At 32.6% G+C, this 17,904-nt stretch overlaps 1 long non-coding RNA gene across 1 annotated transcript; it reads left to right on the plus strand.

Moving 5' to 3' along the window:
* Positions 1-204: 204 nt before the first annotated feature.
* LOC143074557 (uncharacterized) lies at positions 205-15,156 on the plus strand. The gene is made up of 3 exons (XR_012977934.1): positions 205-379; positions 13,069-13,530; positions 14,237-15,156. It is a non-coding gene; the product is annotated as an uncharacterized LOC143074557 (long non-coding RNA).
* The last annotated feature ends 2,748 nt before the right edge of the window (positions 15,157-17,904 follow it).

Raw genomic sequence — 17,904 nt, forward strand, 5'->3', positions numbered from 1 at the left:
ATTTACCATTGGATAAATTGTTGACTAAGTAAATATTAAATGCAGTATCATCAAACAACTTCTACTATAGAATGCAATACCTAGAAACCATTTTACCTGTTTTGTCTTTCATGGATTTCTTCTCAGTCATTAAAAATACATCCCAGAACTAAGACTGAAAACTCTTGAAGGAGGGAAACTTATTCTGAAGTCATTATTTTCTATTTTAGGATTTAATTAAAAATGTTACAAGTAGGTCCCTTTGGATGGTATTATCAATAAATTTCAGTTTGTTTTAGTGTGCGGACACTATAAAAAAAAACGAACTGGAGAGATTTGAAAGGATAGAATGACATTTTATAATAGTCTGTGACATTTGATTTAAATCGGATGTGTAAAGGTATGTGACACTTTTTTTCATTAGTTTTGACATATTATTGTTATTTACTTTCCAAGCTTCTATAAATACAATGTAAACTATACATTTCCGTTGTTGTACATTTTAATTGGTAAAGATTCTATGGATTAAAGGAAAGAAATGGGCCAAAATCACAATCCTGTCATGTAACAGACAAATTTGGTGTCGCGGCCATAGACATTAGTCATTTTTCAGTTATTTCTTTTACTTTTTGGTATGTACCGTTGTCAAATTTTCTAATAATTTCGCGTTCCTAAATATGTACAATCGTGCCACATTTTCCAGGTTCCTGTCCTAAGCCAGGAGCTTGTAATCTCGTTGGTTATTGTCTATCAAAACTGACTTTTTACGATGGTCGTACAATGTATATATATATATTCTTTTGTTTCACACACAAAACTAATGAAGTTTATCGGAAGTCAAAAACCGAGAGCCAAAAAACTACAGAAAGCTTTACATATACAACAAAAGGTCACATGTTAAAAATAAAGTACTGTAGTAGGACAGCAGTGTTACAGAGAACAAAAGTAAATATTTAAGTAAGTTTGTGGACTTTAGCAGATCAGACTGAAGAACAAAGTAGACAGACGCATTATATTGTTGCTAAACAATTCAGTAAAGCCACCATGAACATGATGAAATAAGTGTTTCCATCAACAGCTACTAATAAATATTGTTAAGGATATTTCACAATTAAATCTTCGAATTTAATAACCCCAAAAAAAATCGAAGTTTGGCCGAGTTATTAACATAACATAAAGACGATGGAATTTTCCTATTGCCAGTCTATCACATGTTTTGTTTTAAATTTTCACGACTTTCCATAATCACTTCAGAAATATGATGTTAGACGTTGCGGGATCCAGGTCTACCTGGACACCATAGGTGTCAAAAATGGGAAATTTAAGTATTAATTCCTTGGCAATGATTTGCGGCAACGTTTTTATTCTTTCAAATGATATTATATGATCATCTATCCACGTTGATAGACATGATTGTATAATATGTAATAGCTATATTAGTTTTCTAAACATTTAAAATATTGTTTTTTTTTTAATTTTCCCATAGACTTCAATTGAAAACTCTTATGTTCTATTGCTATGTTTTATTTTTAGTCATGGCGGTGGTGTTTGTTAGAGGTGTTTTTATAGTTCGTTCTTATGTTGTACTGTTATACCACTGTCCGCGGTTAGGGGGGAAGGTTTGGATCCCGCTAACATGTTTAACCCCGCCACATTATTTATGTATGTGCCTGTCCTAGGTCAGGAGCCTGTAGAAATAGATATGTAAAATGATTTAACTGAACAACATGAACAACGGGATACTTGATGATGCCGAGTTGATGGAAAGCATGTTTGTAGTGGTTTCTTCCTTTCGTATAAAGTTGAATAAATATACCAAAGTTCACTATAAAGTTAACAATATGGTAGTAGTACTTAGATTATTTTCTCTTTTGTTCTTACATTGTTTCTGTACCTCGATATAGCATTCATAAATTTTGCTGATTTTGTCACACGAGCTGGCTTCCGAGAAGAGCTATATATTAAATTCAGGTACAACGATAGTTATGTAAATTTAATTTAAAATTCCTTCATGTTAAATAAATAACTTGTCACAAGTATTGCAATTCCAGATTGAGACAAACTGGATTTAAGTAAACATTATTTCTGCATTACCTTATTTATTGTTAATGCGGTAATCGGCATAATATTTGATTAGTATATTTACCATATAAATAATTAATGACGAAGTAAATAGTAATTGTAATAATCATCAAACAGTTTATTTAAGGAAATGTAATACCTGAAATCCATTGTGATTATTTTTTAATCATGTGTTTCATCTGCGTCATTGTACGTTCATTCAAAAACTAATACTTAACCTCTGAAAACTCCCAATTCAGTTTAATAGGAAATAATTGAAATGTAATTAAGATACGATTATCGCTTTCGATTTCATCATTAATTTTATTTAACGAAAAAGTGAGAACAATTATAAAACATGTATAAAAGAGGGATTCGTACGCATACATTGAAAGATTACAAAAATATGTGAAAATTGATTTTATTCGCAGGTATGTTAAGGAACTTTAAAACATAAATAGGCGCAAAATGTGATATTTCAAGAATAAAATTGTTTTAACAACAATTCATGAATCGTAGTTGTTGAATTTATATATGCATGCAGAAAGGATTCAGTAAACCGAAATTTTGGTCATGATCGCCTAGGTCACGTGACTTCCACAGGGGTAAAATGCCTTAACCAAATAGGCAAAAAACGGGTTACTACACTGAATAAAAATCCACAAACTTTTTTTTTAAACGAATCCTTGTGCTTTCCCGTTGCTGAAAAGTGCTGCGCGATTTTCCAGAAGTGAACATATTAAATAAAAATAATATTTTTAGTTTATCTGGCAGCATATAACGTTAAATTTGTACACAATTTCGTTCTTAATTTGATTACAGTTTCATATTCATTAAGCGCGCAGCACTTTTCTATTAGGTAATAACTACAGCTTTCCATTTCAGTTGATTTTTTTGAGAAATATCGTCTCTGGTAACCCGCTTTTTATGAATTTAGATTTCGTAACTATGGTTTCGATAAATTGTCTATGTCATTCAAGCGCACTGACGACCCGAACAATCATCAAAGAACCGCAACTCTGTTGTCACAGTTGACGATGCTGGAGTATTTACATTTTTAAACCTCAACATAAATTAATCTTATTGACAATATCCGTTGAAATCGTTTGACCTTTGTAATAACCGACGATAGTAAAACAAGTTGTGCGTGTTTTACGCACTTTTTCAGGTTTCAACTGTATGTAGAATGTCGAATTTTCCCGAAAAAAAGACTGACAAAATATGTGCAGTTCCACCTTCATAAATAATTTGTAATACCAATCTCTATGCAAATTTGGTCGCTTAAACTTTGAAAAGAAGTCTTATGGTGTATATGTTGGCTATCTGAGTTCTATATATATGTCAGGGGCGGATCCAGCCATTTTAAAAAGGGGGAGGGGTTCCCAACCCAGAGTAAAAAGGGGGTTCCAACTATATGCTCCCATTCAAATGCATTGATTGTCAAAAAAAAATGGGGTTCCACACCTCCCCCCCCCTTCCCTCCTGGATCCGCCTATGTATGTTATGAGTTGTCGACGATCCTTCGTCCTGTTAATCAACCATTTATTTTCCTCCAGCCCATTTATGACTATGTCAGACTATTTATTTTGTGTATAGCTAGATCTTGCTATATAAATCACTGATCTTTTGCTAAATAAATCCCTAAATCTATTAAATGTGGATTTGTAAATTTATGCTAATAGTATGCATTAAATATTATATAAAAGAAAACAAGCAGTTCTGACATATTCAGTTGCAAAATATGTTCGAAAATCAGTAAGACAAATTCAATCAGAAGTCTTGAAAAGTATAGAGAACCAACTTAATCTTAAATGGAAGATAATTTCTATTCAGGGTGGGGCAACTTCAAAGTTTTCTATCATCTGTTGCTACACAGACATATTTTTTTCTGGGGGTTGCTCACTTGCTGCACGTGAAAAATTATTTTCACTTTTTCCCTCCATTTTGTGTTTTTCCAATTCTTACTAGGCAAGGATATTCATTTCCAAAATTGATGTCCCAGTCAGTACTCGCATACAATTACTTTTCACCTATCATGTATTTTGTGTTTATATCAAACATCACATTTCATTTTGTGACCAAAAAAAATATTTTGTCTTGGTGTTTTACAGTTTTAAAGGGACAGTGGCTTGCTTTAATTTGGTTCATGTCTGTCGACATATTTGTTTTTTTATACATAATGCTGTTAAATTTCTCAATTGATTTTTTTTATGTCCAAACCGTATTTAGCACACTATTCAGTATGAATTTTCGTCGTTTGTTTTCTCTTATTTTTTATTGTAATTTCACATGTCGATAAGACGTGTCACGGTACTTGTCTATCCCAAATTCATGTATTTGGTTTTGATGTTATATTTGTTATTCTCGTGGGATTTTGTCTGATGCTTGGTCCGTTTCTGTGTGGGTTACATTTTAGTGTTGTGTCGTTGTTCTCCTCTTATATTTAATGCGTTTCCCTCGGTTTTAGTTTGTTACCCCGAGTTTGTTTTTTTGTCCATGGATTTATGAGTTTTGAACAGCGGTATACTACTGTTGCCTTTATTTCTCATTGTCAAAGGAGGTACTTGCCTATAGTGTAATTGCTTAATTATATAGTTATTTCATTAGAACTTACAATTGGTGGACAGTTGTCTCAATGGCAAGCATATATACTACATCTCCTTATTTGATATAAAAACAGACAAAGTCTTTGTGTGACCATGTATTGCTTACATGTTTCTTGTTGACCCCTCTTTAAAAAATCTGGATAAACTATTATTAAGAAATTATATAACCAACACTAACCAAATTAGATTTCATATTATATAATATATCAATTTTCAACTTTATATTATTGAAAAATGCAGTCTGCACTGTTAGCCACTAGTCCGATGCCCCAGACTAGTAAATATTGATTCGGACTGGTGAAAATTTTCAAAATTTTATAGTCGTATTGGGACAAGTTTTGATATTTAGTTTCCGCACTAGTAGATGAAAAAGTTTTTGGCGCAGACTGAAAAATGATTCATTATTTAAAATAAAATCAGTTTATAAAACATGTAAAATCAGGATACCCAGCAAGTTTTTTAAAAACTGTAAATACTGAAAGTTTTGCATGCATTTATTATACTTTTTCCAGTATATGATCATTTATTATTGCAATTTTTCAAGAATGGATGCCTTAGCTGTTATCTGCTCTTTGGTTGGGTTGTCACATTGACATGCATATTCCCCAAATTCCATTCTCAATTTTACTAAAAAATGTTTATTTATTGTGATTTCAAATAATTCCTCATAAATGTGTATGTTTCAGTTACAAATGTTGAATAATGCAAGTTCTTATTATTGCAATATTTACCTAGTCACATTATTCGCATTCAATTATTTCTGAATTTACAGTACTGTACATGAATATAGTTTGAGTGGTTTACAATAGGCAATATGTGTAATGGAACTTTACGGAAGAAAATAAATAAGCGAAGACAATGATAGAAGTCTCATCTGTGTCTTATTTTGATAATGGAAATGGCAATACTTTATATGATAAATACATGTACATATGTATCTGTATATTTAACACGACTGAAAGTACATTTTCTGTTCAAATAAAGACTAATGGAACATACTTGTACAAGTTCAACTTTTACTGGGATTCATGTTTAGTACCAAATTGTTGCTTTTATATATGTTTAACTTCTTTAAATATTTCTTTATGAGTCCTTGTGCATGTTTTGTGTGTTTTACACCAATTAAGTTTGCTATTGATATATTTTTTTCTTTTTTTTTCTGCATTGTCTACAGACATGACAGAGTTTGAACTTCGTCAATTGCTGGTATTCATTGATATCTACATGTCATGCATGTAAACTTAAGCTAGTCACTCATGTTGACCGACACTTTTTACCTTATAGTAGATTCTTTTAAATATATTGCAAGAATATTAATATATAAATCCTAAATTTAGCTGGTGATTAATCATGTTAATGTACATGAAACTTTCTGTAACATTATAATTAAAAGTACAAGGTACCACCTTCTATTGAACAACCTGCATCTCAAACTTTGAACCTGTATTCACCACTGCATGTTCTTGGTCATTATTACATAATTTTCTAAGGATTTCTGAAGGTTGAATATTTTTCTGGTTTCTTTTTATTGAATTTTGTACTGCAACACCCTCAATTGTTAAAGGCAGTACAATTTACAAGACGAGCATTTCAGATACATTGTAAATGACTATGGTGTATGAAATTTGCTCATAGTTGTAGGCCTTACACTGACCTTTACTGGCTTTAGTTTTAAACTTTAACGTCATTTAGTTGCTTGCCCATGTTGGGGAGAGTTGTCTCATTAGCACTGAAACCACATTTTCTTAATTTTGTATGTACCCATACATGTATATGATATCTAATGCCCTTTCTTAATCTGATATAATATGTTAATGTCACAGAAAAACTGAACTATTGTCTCATTGGCAATCATACCACATCTTCTTTTTTATATTTACTATGTCACATTTTATGTGCCAGTCTCTCAACATGCTCAAGCTAAAGCTTATGTGGTTCTTTTTTGGTTGCTGTCTGTCATTATTTGTTAATTTGTGTATTAAAGGTAGCATAACTCATGTACAAATGTAAGTGTATATATAAATGCAAATGATAGAGTTTTACTCATTGTTAAAAGCTGTACAGTAACCTATAAATAATTGTGATGAACATCATGAAACAAGAACTTTCATAAAAATCTGAAATCAAACTGGCCTAATTACTCATGAAATTGTAATGTAAGTGCAGTGCATAAAAAGAAATATTTTTAATCAAATTAATGTTTTGATACACACGCTTGACAAACCAGATGCTCCGCAGGGCACAGCTTTATACGACCGCAGAGGTTGAACCCTGAACGGTTGGGGCAAGTATGGACACAACATTCATGACATTCAAGCTGGATTCAGCTCTAAATTTGGATTGTGATTAAATAGTTGACACAGCATAGGTTTCTGACACAGAATGAATGTGGTCTAATGAGACTTAAAATATTTTTTTTGCCTTTGAGCAATTCACTATGCTGTTGAATATTAATCCTCTCAAAAAAATGTTTGAAGAAATTTTCTTTTTATTTATGAAATCTGAAATGAGAAAAATTTAATCCCTCCCCCCATTTTTTTTTCACATCCCCCTTTCCCTTTTTCCAAAACTGATCTCAATTCAAATTTCTAATGGAATTTGCAACAATAACTACTCATTTAAATACATCAGAAAATATTAAAATGTAAAATAAAGTGCTTGTCACTGAATGGTAAAGATTGTTTTAATTTATCAGTTGGTAGTAAAAGTGAATATACATTGTATATTGTATAAAACCATGATTTAAGTTGATTCAACTACTTTTCTGGACAAAGAAAGATAACTCCAATTTTCGAAAATATCTTGCTATTGCACAATATTCATTTATATTGTGCAATTAAATATTTCTTGCTATTGCGCAATACTGTGCAATTGAAAATATTTGCTATTGCACAACACTGTGCAATTGAAGATTTCTTCTATTGTGCAATACTGTGCAATTGAAAATTTCTTGCTATTGCACAATACTGTGCAATTGAAGATTTCTTGCTATTGCTGAATACTGTGCAATTGAAAATTTCTTGCTATTGCACAATACTTAATATAATAATTTTTAATCCTGATTTGAACCAACTTGAAAACTGGGCCAATAATCAAAAATCTAAGTACATTTTTAGATTCAGCATATCAAAGAACCCCAAGGATTCAATTTTTGTTAAAATCAAACCAAGTTTAATTTTGGACCCTTTGGACTTTAATGTAGACCAATTTGAAAACGGGACCAAGAATTAAGAATCTACATACACAGTTAGATTTGGCATATCAAAGAACCCCAATTATTCAATTTTTAATGAAATCAAACAAAGTTTATTTTGGTCCCCGATTGGACCAACTTGAAAACTGGGCCAATAATCAAAAATCTAAGTACATTTTTAGATTCAGCATATCAAAAAACCCCGAGGATTCAATTTTTGTTAAAATCAAACTAAGTTTAATTTTGGACCCTTTGGACCTTAATGTAGACCGATTTGAAAATGGGACCAACAATTAAGAATCTACATACACAGTTAGATTCGGCATATCAAAGAACCCCAATTATTTAATTTTCGATGAAATCAAACAAAGTTCAGAATTTCTATTTAGTAAGTACTACATTTGCTTGTTCACTACAGACGAATAAGTATACGTACATGTACTATGCAAAATTTTCTTTAGAAAATAAGAATCTGGCCTGCAGCAGGCTAAGAACCAGGTGCTCCGCAGGGCGCAGCTTTATACGACCCTAGTGGTCGAACCCTGAACAGTTGGGGCAAATTTGGTCACAATATTCAAGCTTGATACTGTCTGAATTTTGATTGTGATCAAATTTTTGACATAATATAGGTTTTTGCCACAAAATTAATGTGGTTCAAGATCTAACACATCTATTGCACAATACTGTGCAATTGAATATTTTTTATTGAAACTTTTCAAAATTTGAAATTTGACAAATGTTGAAAAAAAAATCCCTTAAAAAAATGGTAAACTGAGATCCCCCCACCCCCAAAAATTTATTGAAACCCCCCTTGGAACAATAACCCTTAAACTCAATCCCATGCTTTCCTTTGTAATATTGAACCTTGTAGTATGATTTCTGAGAGATCCATACACTTAAACACAAGTTATTGTCATGATTGTTTGGAAACTAGAAACATGCTTCTTTTTGGCCCTTTTTTGGCCCTTAATTCCTACATATTTTGGGCAATCAACCCAAAACTTAATCCCAGCCTCCCCTTTGTTATATGGTACATTGTGGTACAATTTCAGAGAGATCCATGCAATTACACACAAGATATTGTCTGGAAACTAGAAAAATGCTTGTTTTGGCCCCTTTTTGGCTCTTAATTCCTACACTTTGGCCACATAACCCCTTAAATGAATCCAAACCTTCTACTTGTGATTTTAAACATTGCAGTATACTTTCAGAGCAATTGAAATACTGGTAAACAAGTTATTATCCTGAAACTAGAAAAATGCTTGTTTTGGCCCCTTTTGGGCCCCTAATTCCTAAACGGTTCGGACCATCATCCCCAAAATAAATCCCAACCTTCCTTTTGTGGTATTGAACCTTCTGAAAAAATTTCATTAAGATCTATTCACTTAAACTAAAGTTATTATCCGGAAACCAAAGTGTCTTCGGACGACGACGACGCAGACGACGACATCATACCATAATACGAACCCAAAATTTTTTTGGGGTCGTATAATAAAACATCAATCAGCATACAGTTACACTTAAGTCTTTCAAGTCTTTATGTGAATAAAAATCTAGAATTTTTGTTGTTTTATCACGTCAAAAAACTGACCTTGCATTCATTATGCAGCTTTGAAATTGAAAAAAGTGTAGTTTGTACATGTACATACATGACATATAGCTGACTTTTAATAGAACATCTGGCAGGGTCTTGCCTACACACTGTCTGCAAAGTTATAAACTCTGTGATAATAAAGGTGCTCACTACAGTTCATATTGATAATATTGAGGTGGGGTCTTTGTTGAAAATTTAGTCTAGTGTCTTCTTCTTCTACAGATTCAAAATTTTTAGACCAGCAACTTGTTATTATAATTGACAATCTCATGTTCTTATATCACTCGCTCTGAAAACAAATTATATCCATGATTCATGAATTCAAACAGATTGACTGTCAGCTGGCCAACCATGGATAAGACTAAAGCACCTTAAAGTTTTTTTTTACATCAACAAGTGAAACTGTAGCATAAAAAATTTCCTGAACAGTTCATCATGCTCATGGGTATTCTAAAACTTCACCTAAATTGCGTATAAACACTGTGGACCACCAAAGGACTTGCAATTAAGACAGTTCAGGCATAGTGTACTATGCAAATCCTTGATTCAGGGATAATTTTTAAAACAGATGGAAAAAAGGGGGAGAAGATTCAACTTCAAGGGTAGATTTTTGTCAAAATGAAGATAGTCGGCTACAGAAAACAGCAAAAAGACGACAGAATACTTACTCATAGTCAAGTTATGGCGTACAATTCGGCTTGTATGCTGAAATCCTTGGGTACATGGGCCATTCTTCGTCTCTTGCAACAAAAACATTCCGTCCGTTCAAAACATGTGGGTTTCAAGCTTCCTGTTGAATCGGTTTTCCAAATAAGGAAAACAAGCCACGCCTCCGTTGCGAGATCGACAAGTAGGATTTTCATACAATACAAGTTATAGTTTGTAAAATAATGTGATATATTATTTTTATTTTCAACAAATTATCATTATCTAATTCTGCATAGTTTATCAACAAAAAGATCAAAATACAAGAGCGATTGACGACCAGAGAAATGAAGCGGACAGCGTCGTCACTATGGAAACGCAACGTTACTCATTAATATTCATGAGCATCACAAGAGTTATTTGCCCCTGAAAAAAATACCTTAACATACCCGCGTTCCGATTTTTTTTTGGAAGTGATAGATATTTACTACTGTTACTATATACTATTACTGTGTTATATGATGTTTGCATATTTATATGAGATAACGTCTGTATTGGATTACAAAAAAATAATTAAATACATGGCAACATGCATATTTGAGTTGAGTCTATTTGAGTTGGTCAAATTGATTGTGTAGAATTTGAGGACATTCAGTAACTGTCGGTCAAACACTGATTTGAAATGGCCTTATCATATATCTTCTCGTTTAAAGCTTTCATTTTTCTTATGTTCTATCTATAAATATTTTGTTTTGGTCTGTGCGTCTGTTCGGTCGTCTTTCCAGCTTCAAGTTAAAGTTTTTGGTAAAAAAAGTTTCTTTTTTTTATTATTAAAATTGACGTCCAATCAACGTGTTCTATTCCCTTTGATTTGATCTTAATGGTGGAGCAGCGGAGAGGGCAATTTTAGAAATGTAAATTACCTAAATACCTCATGGAATTTTAATGTCTTAAATTGTAACTCTTACTTTTCAGGAAAGGAAATGAGTTAATGTATTGATAACTGACTCCAATATATACTTGAAATATTACTTACCCCATTTATTTCTGATAAAACTGTTTTTGATGACAACTTTTCACCAACAACGTTTTAGGTGTTTCCGCAGCTGTAGCAGCTTCCGGTTGTTAATTGAATGAAGTTTACACTTGCAATCGAAGGATAGAAATAAGTTTTGAAAGCTCAAACAAAGAACTAATAGGTGGGTAAAGGAAGTGCAAAATAGTTTTTGAATTAGTCACTGCAAATACAGCACGAGCAGTCAGAATGGACTTCATGTCATCAATGAGTACCATTCAAAGTTTCAGATGGTATATGTCAAAAAAGCAGATTTTGTCTGAAGAAAAGAACATTATACGACAATCGGTCTATCTCTATATCCACCATTTGGTGAATTATACCGTAAACGTCAATTGATGTATAATCCACCAATTGGTGGTTATTCCTGTCCTGTTTGATACGGGTACAACGATATGTATGTAAACTTAATTTAAAATTCCTTCATGATTATCATTAATAACATTTATATAATGTAGATTCCCTATTCAAAACATGTCCCAATTATTGCAACTCTAGATTTAGATAAACTGGATTTAAGTAAACATTTTTTCTGCATTACCTTATTGATTGTTAATGCGGTAATCGGCATATTATTTGATTTGTATATTTACCATATAAATAATTAATGACGAATTAAATAGTAATTGCAATAATCATCAAACAGCTTATTTAAGGGAATGTAATACTTAAAATCGGTTGCGACTCGAAAGCATACATTGACAGTTTGTAAAATTATGTGACATGTGTAAAAGTGGGACTCAAAAGTTTGCATTGGCAGATTATAAAAATACGGGATGTGACAATTGATTTTAAACCGAACGTGTAAAAGTATGCTATATTAGTTTAAGCATATTTTTTGTAAAACAAGCTTTCATATGATGACTGCATTTCAGTTCATGTATATTGTAAGTGAGTGGATCCGATCACAAAATACAAAACTTAGGCTGCATTTCTTTCTAACTAAAATTTTGTAAACGCTGTGTCGCGTTTGTTATTGTTTTCTAAACGCTACAAAAGAAGAAACAAATACATCGTTTAATAAGTCTTTAAGAACCCTGTTTGAACTTTCAATAATGCAGGCACATGTTGTTGGTAAACAGACTTTTTACAAACGTAGAAACACATACTTCGTTTAATCAGGTTGAAGTGTAGCGTTTGTACTAACAAACGACAACCTACAAACTGCAGACGCATTTCTAGCGTGTGCATAGTTTGTCAAAGTTTATGTAAACTTTGCAAACGTATGTTTGAGAGAAATTATCAAAACATGTGCGCGCTTAGCCGTTTGCATCGTTTGTGTTAGAAAGAAATGCACTCTTAAATTTATTGAGTGGTATCAATCAGTTTTCAGATCGCGATCATGGGTCTACTACCCTTTTTTCAGTAACTGTTCGCATTTTATTTTCACGATTACAAAACTTTGATTGAGTGGTATCAGTCACTTTTTAAATCGTAACCATAGGACTACTATCCTTTTTTCAGTAACTGTTAGCATTTATTTTTTCTCCATTCCCCTAGATTTTGATAACTTTGCACTCAAAAACATGCAATTGTAAAAATAAATTTTTGTTTTGAGATGAATGTTTAATTTCAACTTGATTATCATTTAAAAAGGAGATGTGGTAAGGTTGGCAATGAGACTACTCTCAACCAGAAAATAAATTACGTGGAATTTTGTTCCTGAAAATGAAGTCGTTTCATGCATGTAGGTGGTAAACTTTGTTGTAGTGTTTGAGCAACACTATAAAAAAATATGTTGACATGTTAATACGAAGGGAATAGATAACAATGTCGCTGGTCATAATTATCGCTTTGATATTGGGGTTCAACTGCTTAGATAAAATTACACGAGACGCATTATACATATGTTTAGTGGTTTTATCAAAGTTGTTGATTAAAAGAAAACACTAATGGTTTACTTTTTCTCTCTTAGGCTACAATGGATGACAAAATATGTTTAAACGTTGGTGGAACAGTATTCACAGCAAAGATGTCGACACTTCGAAAGTATCCCAGCACGCTTCTTGGATCAATTTCCTTTGAATCAGACTGCTACGTCAATGAGGATAAATCATTCTATTTTGACAGGAACCCAGAACTTTTCAATACAATTTTAGACTATTACAGAAATGGTTGTATTCATCTTCCAAAACACCTCTGTGGATGGTTATGGGAAGCTGAACTGAAATTTTGGAAAATACCTCTAACTGAAATTTCGGAATGTTGTCATAAGACAATGTCATCATTTAAGAAAAGGCAAGACATTTCAAATGTGTTACGTGCAGTGTTTTCAACACAGAACCAATCAGAATGCACTCCAACCTCTGTCATTGGAAAAAATTGTCATAGACTATGGTTGTTCCTTGATGAACCGTCTTCGTCTATTTGGGCAAGAGTAAGTTATTTTGTAAAGTTTCAATCAGATATATTGTAAAAAAAACAGTCCCTCACATGCCTAGGACCATTGATAAAACCCTTTCATCACTCGTTAATATAAATCAACGGGCAGACATGTTTTATATTATTCACCTTCTTTTTTTTATTGCTATTCTTTACGGAACATTAAAATGTCGTCATCAAATTCAAAGCACACAACACTTTTTAAAAGACTTATTAATGGGTAAATAATTACGATTACGATACTGTTGTAAAGTCATTAAAGATGGGTTTTGTTTGTATTACTATTGATTCAACTTCAAGGTGTTTTCATCGGAAATAAACGCATTTATTTCAAAACATGTTTGAATGATGCTTTGACTTTTACAATGTTTTACATGACTAAAGTTTGTTTATTCATGGTTTATTCAAAAGTTTAGAATTATAACTGATAACAATAGAAAAAAATTGAAGCATATGAAAGAAACCATGTTTGTTTAGAAATTCAAATTTCAACGCTTTGAGTGAGATCTGATTTGAAGGACAGAACTTTTCTCGTATGAACTACACGTAAATGTAACAAATGAATCTTGGAATAGAAAGAGGGCATTGCTAGATTTTTAAAAATTCAAATATGTATGATATTTTGATTTTTCGAAGAAAGCATACAGTATCTTTTTGTAAAAGTGATTTCAATGTTTTTTTGTTTTTGTATTTTCTTTCAGGTTTTCAGTTTCGTATATTTAAGCATAGTTTTAATTTCTGCAAGTTTACCGTGCTTGATAACCCATCCGGGAATTCGAATACAACACACAGGCACCGATACATTTTTGAAGAAGGCTGAGTTTATAAACTTGACATTTTGGATGAACACAGACAATCCAAAAGAGATGAATTTGGCAACAAGTGAACAGCCTAACTGGCTTCATAGAACGAATTTAGCAGTAAATTTCTTCTTTTCAATGGAGACAGTATTTCGCTTTCTGACATGTCCCGTCAAGAAACGGTTTTTGAAAGAATGGCTCAATATTTTGGATATGTACTTGTTTGTTATTATGTGGATACGGTATGGAGTAATAGAAAACTATGATAAGGACTTGATAACTAACATACGTTTGGCTTACTTTCTTTGCTTTTGTGAAGTAGTATCTGTGTTGCGTCTCTTAAGATTTTTTCGACTGGCAAAACAATACAGTAGCCTACGGATATTGTTTATAACAATAAAAGACAGTGTCAAGGAGCTGTTGTTGCTTCTGATAACATTTTTGGTCTTTGGTTGGATGTTTGCAAACTTGATATATTACACAGAAATAAGAGAACCAGATTCGTTCCCAAATATGTTAGTCGGGTTTTGGTGGTCAGTTGTAACCATGACAACTGTCGGTTATGGAGATGTTTATCCTGTTGGTCCACTAGGAAAGGTAGTTGGAGTTTTATGTAGTTTGTGCGGATTATTAGTTCTTGCTATGCCTATAGCAATCATTGCGGGTAATTTTAATAACCTATGTAGGCAAAATGAAGAACGAGAGGCTTACGCTACTGTGCAAATGAGCAGGAAACCGACCATATCAAAAATTGCATGCAATATATCAAGCATTAACCCAGCTAATACATGATCAATGGATTTGGAAAAAATAGATTAATAAATGCCATACAAATATCCAGTTGAGGGTAATCAAATAATGTAAACATTTAGAAAGTAAGACTTCCAATCAAAAGTCAATATAGTTTCCGATGATTGAACTTAAAAAAAGCAAAAGAGGGAAGATTGATGGTGAGGCGTATTATTTATATTAAATGGCATAATAAAACATTATGTTTTCTGAACACATTTTGTTCAGGAAATATATATTTTAACTAGTTATTCCGTAAGTTATTCTTTGTGTCGTCTGTATATATATTGTATAAACTAATAAACACTAATTTCTCTCTCCGAAGAGGTGTCACCCGAAACACTGTTCCTGGAGCATCCCGTACAGCCAAGCCATCAGGTTAAAACGGATTTTTTCATCGGAATCATAATTAAACAACCGTGTGGGTCAACTCAGACATCAACCTAAACCAAGAGGTTATAAGAACAAAAATGTTTAAGAAGCTTTCGGTAAAGCAAAAGAAAAAGCCTGAACAAACTTACGTGAATACAAAGACAATCCAGAAAAATAAAATTCCATTTGTTGTCAGCTGTCATCCTGACCTGACAAATATTTCATCTATTGTCAACAAACACTGGCGTCTAATTGAAAATGATCCTTCCTTAAAAAAGATTTTATCATCACCTCCCGTAATGGCTTACCGTAGAGCCAAAAACATCAAAGATACTCTAGTAACATCCAAATTATCTAAACAGGAGATATTGACATTAGGAGGTTATAAACCATGCAGCAGAGGCAATTGAAAGTGCTACAAAGTCGCCAACATCGAAACCCAATTCGTCAGCACAGTCATAAAGAAAAAAATACAACATATTTATAACATCAAATTGCAAACGCAAAATTGTATGTATGTTCTAACGTGTGGAACAAGTTGCAATATGTTGGTGAAACAGAAACATGATTTAACATCCGACTTAATAACCATTCGGTCATTTTATGGTAAAGAAAAACTGCCTAATCACAAGACATCTTCTAAGAGCACTAGGTCATGATTTTGAAAACGTCACATTTCAAATCATTGAGAAAAAAACAAAATTGGGATATTAAAGGAAGACAAAAGAGAGAGGGATATTGGATGCACTGGTCCGAGATTACTCTGACGTCCAACGGCTGTTTTGCCAGACAAGCTTGGCCCGTGGGACATCAGAGCTGGTCCCATTTCAAAAAGTGGATATTTGCCCATCCAAAATAGATGCGCTGATTCGTCGCTTCTGGTGCCAAATAACGGCCTTGGGTTAATATAAATCAGGTATCAATTTGTTCATTTTTTATTGATCTTTTCATTTAAGTAAGCTTCACATACCTGCCACCCTTTATTGTTCCATATTTGAACAGTTATCACAGGGACCCATCGATTCCCACGGCTCCAGCTTGTCTGGCAAAACATCTGTTGGACGTCAGAGTAGAATCGGACTATGGATGCATCAGTTACGAACTCATCAACTTGATGGACTCAATGAGAGAGTCGAGAAAAGATTAAAAGACAAATCTAAATAATAATCTTGAAATCATACAATTTAATTTATAGATATTCATACGATTCATCGAACATCAATATATATGTTAAACTTTTTCTCAAAATTTATGTAGTCATATCTACAAACATACATATTTTATAGAACATCAATAAATATGTTAAACTTTTACTCAAATTTTGTGTAGTTGAAGCTACAAAAACATTTTTTTGTCATACATCCTATTTCACCTTGAGAGATGCATACGCCTGATGAAGCTAATTTGTATTGCAAAATATAGCGTATCTCTATTTAAAATCTAATAGAACTTGTTAATGTTTCAATAGACATTTTCGGAAGTTGTCTTAAACCTACGATTAGGATTAATTACACTTGCCGGTACCATATAAACTTTGGGTCGTCTCAAAGTATAAATACAAACCGTCGTTTCAAATCAAGGCGATCTTCTTTGTGATGTTTTTTTAAATGTTGAACAATTGAGTTTTCAAGAAAAATATGTAATTTTAATGAACACATTTAATATTGGTCGTTGTGTTGAAGTATGCCACTCTAAAGTACGGATATGATAGAATGAACAAACATCATTTCATAAAATGATTTGACACCTGAGAAATTTCGCAATTGCAGTTCCAGTGGTTATTGGTCGGGTCAATTATGAATTAATGTCAGCAAGACATAGTTTTATGGCAAGCTGCTGCTAGGGGAAATCAACTAATAAGGATGTTCAGTGTTGACAATATTATAATATTCTACAAATTGTCCTAATTTTTTTAAGGGAATGAGAGTTTCAACAGATTGTGCGGTTTAAGAACTACATGTTTATATAATATTTTCTTTTTTCGTGGTATTTCACTTGCCTTTCGGTATATTTTTATTATCTTTTAATTTATCTGAATCGAGAAAATATTTTGTCTAAGTTTTCTCTATAGATATAAAAAAAAAAATCAAAAGAATACGAAAAAAAACCACAACACCTTTTTTGGTGAACATATTTATGTCGATCGTTCAAATCTAGAATTTTAACTATTATTTTTCATCATCGTCAGACTCGGATGGAGATCTACACCAAGACTACGTAGCAATTTTGGAACCTTTTTCGTAATAAACTTGTTGTAGGCCTCATGATTTTTACGAATCAAATTCATAAGCGGCCTTTTTTTGCTTTTTGTAGCTTGGGCCTCTTTGCAGCTTGGGGTTGCTGAATCTCCTCCTCATTCGTGTCCTCCTATTAATTTGGTTCATGTGACTCTTTCGGTTCTTCCTGCT

Source organism: Mytilus galloprovincialis, chromosome 5, assembly GCF_965363235.1.
Source record: "Mytilus galloprovincialis chromosome 5, xbMytGall1.hap1.1, whole genome shotgun sequence".
NCBI classification, from domain to species: Eukaryota; Metazoa; Mollusca; class Bivalvia; order Mytilida; family Mytilidae; genus Mytilus; species Mytilus galloprovincialis.